General features: G+C 35.0%; 1 long non-coding RNA gene across 1 annotated transcript in view; it reads right to left on the bottom strand.

The window, feature by feature from the left end:
- LOC135835928 (uncharacterized) overlaps positions 1–9,315 on the bottom strand; it is a 174,679-nt gene that overhangs the window by 23,474 nt on the left and 141,890 nt on the right. The window lies entirely within an intron of this gene.

Here is a 9,315-nt window from a genome sequence, read left to right as displayed (position 1 = left end):
TTGAATAGGTACGAGTAGGTATTACATGTGCAAGAAATAGTAGTAGTGGTATATTTACTGCAATCTGTTACATAGTAACATTTAGCTTTACAGGAATTGAGGATTTTCAACCTCTACAAATTGAATAAAACTAAGTAAATCTAGATTTTAGGTCACTTATATGATATCTATTTAGTCTATATGTGTCATTAGGATTAACTAGTTCTAGAATTAGGCTATTCGGGTGCTTTGCCATTCTTTTTTGGTAATTTGTACTGTAAATTGATATTTCTTTTTTAACAGTATTTAAATTAAGGTCATTACGCAACGTCTCGTTTCGAATGTACCAGGGAGCGCTTGTTATTTTACGAAGTACTTTGGACTGGAATCTTTCTAAGACTTCGATATTGGAAGTACTTGACGTTCCCCAAATAGGACAGCCATAGGTCCAGATGGGTTTCAGCATGATTTTATAAATCAACAGTTTGTTTTGTAGGTTTAATTTTGAACGAGGTCCAATTAGCCAGTAGAGTTGCCTTAGTTTCAGATCAAGTTGAATTCTTTTTGTTGATAAGTGTTTTTTCCATGTCATGTGTTTATCGAAGTGTAATCCAAGATATTTTACTTCAGTCATTTGCGGCAAAGGAACATTATTCAGTCTGACTGTTGGCGAGTTCTCTTTTTTCAGAGTGAATGTGATATGTGAAGATTTACCTTCGTTTATTTTAACACGCCACTTGTTGCACCAGTCTTGAATTTTGTTCAGTTCGCTTTGCAGTATTTCTGAAGCTTCATGTGCATTTCCTCTTTGGACTAAGATGGCGGTATCGTCTGCAAATGTAGCTAATGTTGAATTTGCCGGATTGTGAGGAATATCATTAGTGTATAAGCTGTAGAGGATCGGTGCTAGTACACTTCCCTGAGGTACGCCAGCTTCAATATTCTTGAATTCAGAGTATTCATCATCATATTTAACATGAAATCTTCTTCCAGATAAATACGATTGTAATAAGTTGAATAGTTTGGTAGGTAGGTATGATTTGAGCTTCATTAATAGGCCTTGATGCCATACTCGGTCGAATGCTTGAGACACATCTAGGAAGGCAGCAGCACACGTTTGCTTGTTCTCAAGGGTATTGTTTACAATGCTAGTTACTCGATGCAGTTGTTCTGTAGTGCTATGTTTTTGGCGAAAACCAAATTGATGATTTGGTATCAATTTCCTTTGATTGATAATCAGCATTAAACGAGAAAGAATTAACTTTTCAAAGACTTTTGATAATGTTGGAAGGAGGCTGATTGGTCGATATGAAGAAACTTCATTTGGTGGCTTTCCAGGTTTTGGCACGACGATGACTTCGGCATACTTCCATTGATTAGGGAAATGGCCTAGGTTTAGACAGCGATTGAAAATCTCAGTTAGAAATTCGACGATTTTTAGTGGAAGGTTTTTCAGCATTGCTCCGTCAATATCATCATATCCAGGCGATTTTCTTATTTTGAGTTTGCGAAGAATATTTTGAATTTCAGAGGTTCTTATTGGTGATATGACGCTTTCAATATTTGGCTCGCAGTTGCATTCAGAATCACTATAAGATGAATTTGATGGATGTGGAGTGAATTGTTCTTCAAAATGTGACGCAAATATAGACGCTTTTTCGTAACTGTTTCTTGCCCAGGTGTTATCACATTTTCGAATCGGAGGTACATTTAGTTGAGGTCTTTTCATATTTTTGGTAATTTTCCATAACGAATAGTCTGTGCTTTCAGTCGGTGTGAGTCGAAGAAGATTTTCTTGGAAATTTTCATTTTGAAGATCAATCAGAGTTTTCTTCAAAGCACGAGTCATGCGATTAAGTTTGCGTTTTTCTATGGGGTTTCGACTTTGTTGCCATAGTTTCCGTTGAGCTCTTTTTTCAAGTATTTTTTGCCGGATAAAGATTGGAATTTTTGAAACGGGTTTTGCTTGGCTTAGAGGTGGTGTGCAATATTCAATGGATTTGTGAATCAATAGATTGAGATATTCTACCGCTTCATCAATGTCATTTGGAGTATCTAAGACTGGAGTTACGATGTTGTTATTCAGCCAGTCTTGAAAGTTATTCCAGTTGGTGTGTTTGTTGTATGGCTTGATTGATCTAATTTTCTTAGTTTGTGGAACATCCAGCAATAGCAGCAATGCATCATGATCTGTACTCAGCTCGTGATTTGCAATAATTTGAGCATTTGATCCAATATTTTTACAAAGGAACAGGTCTATTACATCAGGAATACGAAATAAGTCTGATGGCCAATAAGTTGGGTTTCCAGACGTCATCACATTGATGTTTTGTTTGTTGATTGCTTCTAATAAGCGTTTGCCTCTAGTTGTATTCAGCCGACTACCCCAGTAAAGGTGTTTCGAGTTGAAATCTCCGCCAATTATGAATCGATTTCCAAGTTTTGTAAAGAAGTCTTCAAATTGTACAGAATTAATTTTATATCGAGGAGGGCAATACGCAGCAGCAATTGTAATGTTGCCTCTTGAAGTTTGTAAAACAACCGTAGTAGCTTGAAGATATTTTTCAGTAACTTTTTCAGCCTCAAAGTGTTTTAGGTCCTTTTTTATGATGATCATAGTACCTCCACGAGCATTGCCATCTGGATGGTTCGTAGCATAGATCGAGTAATTTTGTATCTTCAAAAAGTTTCTGTCTTTGAAGTGGGTCTCGGTGATCAGCATTATATCAATGTCGTTCATTTTCAAGAAGAGTTTAAGTTCTTGGATTCGCTGGATTACGCCATTTGCGTTCCATAGGCATATTTTAGTTGTCATGCAGACTAAATAAGTTTGGCGAGGATTTTGTTGAGGAGCGAGATCGTGTTACTCATTTGTTGGAAAAGCATATCGATTTGTTTGGATTGCTCTTTCATCATTTCTTGCATTCTCTGAATATTTTCATCATTTGTGGTAATATGTGAATTTTTTGTAACATCGGCGTACGACTTAGAGTTATTTGCAGTTTTTGTGAATGTCATTTGTTTACGCTGTGGGAGCTTTACTGGTATTGGTGACGATACAGGTTCTTTAATAGCATTTCCATCATTGGTTTTGTCACTTTTTTGTTGATGACCAGTTAGTTTTTGGCGCTTCCTTCTTTGGATGTCTTTATAAACGATGCATCCTTTATAGCTAGCTGTATGACCTTCACCACACAGAGCGCATTTAGCAGATTCATCTTTTTTCAGTTTGCAATCAATGCTCTTGTGCTGTTGTCCACATTTAACACATTGAGGTAGGCGATGACAATAATGTTTTGTGTGACCATACATTTGACAGTTGATACATTGCGGAACATGCTTTGGTTTCCTTGGGGATTCAACTTTAATTTTCATATGTAGTAGATTATCTAATTCGAAAATCTGGCCATTCTTTTCATCTTGTTCAAGATCCACGAAAAACAGAGGAAGATCGATTTTTGTACTATGATGTTTGATATTGGTAACATTACGGATTTTGTAGCCTAATGAGGACAATTCATTGGCAATATCTTCGACAGGGGTTGACGCATGTAGATTACGTATGACAACTCGAAATGGTTTCTCTTGTTTCAGTTGGAAAGAGTGGAATGGCGTTTTTTCAGTTACAAGCAAATTCACGATTTTTCGATAGCCTTCGATGGACTTGATATTAATCCTGATATCGTTTGCATTGTAAGTTTTCAAGATAAATTCGTCTTTTTTCAGTAGGCTTTGTAATTTGCTTAGTAAGCTCTTGATGTCATCCACCTTATCGATGTAAATTGGTGGTGGTTTAGGTTCTTTAATTTCGTCAGCAGATTCATTATGCAATTTTTGAAAACGGTTCTTCGTAGGTATTTCCGGCTGTTGCTCTTTGGAGTTGAAGAATTTCATTTTTCTTAGCAATTTTTAGTTGTTCACACTTCAACGTTTAAAACGCGAATGCAAGAAATAAAATTAATTTTTTATATGCACAATTTATAAAGTAATGGATGAATTATTTTCTTGGAATTGGTGAATATTTCATTTCCATGTATTTAATTAGGCACCTACATTAATTAGGCCTAAAAACAAATTCAAATTTTACTTACGTGCATTTATTCTAAATTTGAGTTTATCGTTTTTTTAAGTAAACTTCTTTCAAAATCAAAAATTAATACCTAGGCAATTACTTCAATAGAGCAATTTCTCGGAATCAATAAAATATGTAATTTCCAAGTATTTAATCAGGTACATGCGGCCTAAAAACAAATTAAAATTTCTACTCACGTGCATTTATTTATTTTTTGAGCAAACTACTTTCAAAATCAAAAATGAATACCTATGGCAATTAAATTATTTAAATTTATTATTGGTAGATTAAATTTACTTAGGTATCTGCTTGGCAGAGTTTTTAAAAAGCACACAAAAAAATTATAGGTACCTAATTAACTATCTATCATCACACACACATGTATTGCTTTTAATGCCTACAATACAGATATGTCGGAGTAGCCGATGCGTTAGGTGTAGGTTGTAGGGTAGATAGACATGTATAGGGTCGTAGGTTCGAATCCCCTGTTAGGTAAGGAATTTTCGAAGTTGGAATAAAAATTTGATGATGATTATCGATTCCTATGTATAGCAGAAGGCCAATGAAAGTTGAATTAAATTCGCCAATTAATTACTCGATTTTTAAAAATTAATTTTATTTATTTAAATTTGTCAAAATGTAGTCAAAAAGTAGTCAAAATATCGTCAAGTATTTGCCAAGAGATTGCCAAAACAACGCCACATTGTGAAGCGGAGTTGATACGTTGTCAAATACCCTAACGCAAAACCGGTTTGGTGGCATGGTATTGACGCGTTTTCGACACTTTCAGCCTCTTCCTGATTGGTTGGAAATTGTCAAAATAGTGTCAAATGCACTGTCAAAATTATCACGTCAAAAAAGTGTCACTCGACACTCCTGCTTTGCACGGCGGGTGCTCTACTTTTTACATTATGAAGCATGCTAGCTACATTTGAAGCATTTTCATTCAAATACCTATTCACTTTTATTCTGTAAGTTTTTTTTTTTTGTCAAATAAATTGGATACCTTTTTCAAATAAAAGATTATTACAAACCCGTGTCAAATCTGGCTGAAATTTTGACTTGAAACAACATGTCACTCATGCCTTAAAACAAATTTCACTTTTCAGTTTTCTTCTCAAGATTATGATGAAAAATCTAGAACTCTACTCTCTTGTAAGAGCTTCAGATACCTATGTACTAGAGCTGAAAACGGTACTCGCTAACAGCGAGTAATTACTGTACCCGTACTGTAAATTCTCGGTACTCGCCAGTAGCTGGTGCAGCTGGTATCGATTTAAAAAAATGGCACACCAGTTCACATAGTAACTGGTAGCATGGGTGTACTGGCATTACATCATCATTGCCAACAATCACTGTCAGATGTCAATCACACATACGAATGACAGGTATCAAAGCATAACTCCTCCCACTTACGCATTATCAAATTTTGGGGTGCATGTGCAGACTAAGTGTGAAAACGATCGGGTTGTGCTCGCTATATGCTACTATCTATACCCAAATCAACTCAATACATCCACTACCTAGCGGGTTTAGCCGGTATTTTAACCAGATACCGATAAGCGAGTAGTGTAACTGTTTTCAGCTCTGGACCTGCCTTTTTTGTAAGATTTGTAATCAAGCATCTACATATTAACGTTTGATAACGTTATCAAAAAATCTTACTTTTTTTGGCCAAAATGGAGAAAAATAGACTTTTTGCAAAATTTTGCCATAAAGTTTTTTTATACTTACTTTTTTCAAAATCAAAACTGCAAAAATTGCAAAAAAAAACTGTTGTTGCAGCCAAAATTTTCAGAAAGTGAGAATTTTTTACATGAAAGTAAGCTTTTTTGGCCCAAAAATTGGTTTTTGATTGTCAAAATTATAAAAAAAAGTTTTTATTTTTTCTGAGTTTTAGTGTTAAAACGCAATTTATAATCGCTCACAAGCGTTACATCGCAATTAATTTTACATCGGTTTAAATGGGGTTGTCTAGGGACCAGAGGAAATCAGTGTTATAACGATATTTTACTGTATTTTGTTTGTTTTCAAAATTGTGGAGAAGCGGGGAGGGGCATCACTATGTAGTGGGGACTAGGGACTCCAAGTTACCCACCTATGGTGGATTAGTTCCACAGAGAGATAGCCAGAGCCGCAGATGTCTGCCTCTTGGCAGTTGGATTTATCATAATAGACAAAGCATCTTTTATGCTGGATATCAGCTCTTTATCCAACGCTCAGCAGAATAGTCTCTAGTAGACTGTATGTGACTTATTGTAGGAACATCTGTCAGACGTGTGCACTACTGTCAATATACTTTGAACAGTACACCCTTCTTTTGTATGTTGACGTAGTTTCCCTTGGTTAGGTGGATACATAAGACGTAGTCAACTTATTGTCTGTCAAGTCCCTGAATCTAGTGGTTCCCCCTTGGGATTTGAGCTAAGTATCCTATCCCCCAACACTACATTCATATATTTGCAGTATATTTACAAATATACACCTTAGAACTAACACACAGATTGCAGATGTAATAATATAACAAACTGTACCTTACTAAGGTACTTGCGCGGGTATTACCACAAGTGAAGGTAACTACACCAGTCACCCAAAAATCAAGTTATGACATAATGTATCCATCAAGCAGCACTGGTTACTTGTTCCTAATGATGAAATTGAAAATAGTACCCTGACCAAATTGCATCACAAAGTTTTCATTTATACAGGGTGTACAAAAAAAAAGAAAATTCTGTCTCAATTTTTCACCCCCTAATATTATTTTGGAATAATGTAACTGTTTCACTTTAATTTTTTTAAAAAAAGGATGTTCAAGTAATGCTAAATACAGGTTGTTACACATTGTTGGAAAGCACATTTCACCAGCTTTCAAACCATATAATTACATTTTATGTCAGACCCGTATTCAAGACACAAAAACTTATAGAAAGTTGATGTTTTTTCCAAAATTGCTTAAAAAAAAGACGTGTTAGGTACGTCAATGCAAGAAAATTACAGGTTTATGAGACAATTTTCAATGAGTATGAGGAAAATCTCATTGGAAACTCAATTTCCCAACTAAATCACTGAGCATTAACTTCCGCTTTGTGTTTTGGGCCCTATAAATACATTTTGTGAAAAAAGTTGGAAAAAATTACAAAAATTTACACACAAAATAATTGTCGATTTGCACAGAAAAATAGGTTCATAAAAATGAGTTTTTTTGCATAAGAAAATAATGACATGGCGTTACATATTACCCTACTAGGTTGGGTAACATCGCCAATATATACTTTGTGGAGAAATCGTTATTGTCAGACCCAGTGAGACCCCTCCCTCCACTCATGACCATAGAATATGGTGGTACACACATACAACTACCACTTCTATCACCTACTTTGGCCGTGGGGAGTGGTGGGGAGCCATCGGAGCAATTCTCCAAACATGTGGCGTTAATACCCGCACTACCAGCAGGTACCTTATATGTCAAGGGCTATACATTTGAAAGCACCAAAGGTTGAACCAATTCTCTGTGTTTGCGATAGAATTAATTAATCAGTTCAGAATCTACAATTAGCTGGTAATTACAAAACAACAATCGCGTAGGATTAAATCAAATTAACATCAAACATACAATTATGACACAACCAATTTAGGGCTCAAGAGGTGATCAGCCAAGTGAGTACTCTGACTTTTACTCAAAGTCTGATTACATAAGTCAACAAGAATGTACACAAGTACGATGACTCAAACAAAGTTGATCAGTTGAAGCTAACTTTCGCAGTGATTAGAGCTATTCTCAGTACAATGCAAGGGGCCTTGTATCTACTTTGAGTGCATAGATGGGTAAGTATACCACATATAGGGAGAGTCATCACATAGACACAGACAGAGATTCATATTATATTATAAGCAACACCTAAAGGTTACAAGGCATGATAGTACCTCACAAATATGTATCGGAGGTAAAAATTTTAAAACACAAACGCTCAGAAATAAGCCCAATTCAAAATGGAAGTCTCAGCTGGATTTTTCAACATTCTACAATATTTTTTTTTTCGCAATCCACCAGAGTTTACATACCTCAGTTACCAGTTACCTACACAATTGATTTGGAACATCCTGCTTAACAAGGAAACTGTTATCATTTCCATTTCGAATATCACCACAAACGTCAAACGAGTACCAGGTACGGGATGTTCGCAAAATTGAAATTCACATTCAGGAAATGATTATCTCATATAAATGATTTAGAGTAGGTATACCAAACAGCAGGGAAGTTATCATTTTTCTTCTCAAAAAAAAAAAAAAAAAAAAAAAAAAAAAAAGTCACCAAAGGTGAACTTTTAGTTATATTCGGAAACGTTTATCTCAGAAAAATGATAAAAAACATTGCTAGTCATGATTTGCCAGATTCATAATCGCAAATGCGAATCTAACGTAAGAGGAATGGTTAAGAGCATCCTGTATAGCAAGAAAACGATCATCATAAAATAATTATATCGCAAGAAAAGGATATACGTAACAGGATACTCGCTGTACTTTGCGACGAGCTTATCTACGTGAAATAGGAAATGGATATCACTTCTTGTAACATCATAAAAAAAAACCACACGCTCAAGCAAATTTGCATCGTTTTAAAGAATCCAGAAAATATTATAGTTTTCACGAAATTTTAGAAATTAAGTAAGTAGACTGGAAAATTATGAAATTTGGTAGTCAGTTTTTTAGATGAATTTTAAAAACTCAAATTTAGACCAAAAATGCAATAAAATTAAAAATTTATCCGAATTGACATAGAAAGCTGAAAATTGATGTGCCCTATTTTTGACCCTCCGAATCTATTGGAAACGGATTCGAATATTTTTGAGTAATTTTGAAACCTTCAACAGATTTTTGAAAGTTGAAAATTCCACGAAATTTCACCCATGCAATCAAGATGTATAAAGCTGAAATTTACTTTATACCATGATGTCAACATGCCAAGACCATTGGAGGTGGTTTTAAACCCGTTTTATAACCTCCAGTCATATTTTGTCAATACACAGTTAAAATATTCAAAACCGTATTTCTATGCAGCGAAAGTGTACCTAGTTATTTTTTGTACCACAGAATAAAAGTATTTTCATTAATCAGAAAATTTTAACAGGTAGATAATACGATGTCGCTGAAAATTTCAACACGAGGAATAATCATCAACCGGACGTTGAAATAGATAACTTTCGCCAAAGTGATTCGTAAATGCATAGATAATTTAATTTTCATATGGGATCTATCTACTCGTA

The sequence above is a fragment of the Planococcus citri genome, chromosome 1 (assembly GCF_950023065.1).
Source record: "Planococcus citri chromosome 1, ihPlaCitr1.1, whole genome shotgun sequence".
NCBI classification, from domain to species: Eukaryota; Metazoa; Arthropoda; class Insecta; order Hemiptera; family Pseudococcidae; genus Planococcus; species Planococcus citri.
Note: the sequence above shows the minus strand (reverse complement) of the source record. Positions and strands in the feature narration are given on the sequence as shown.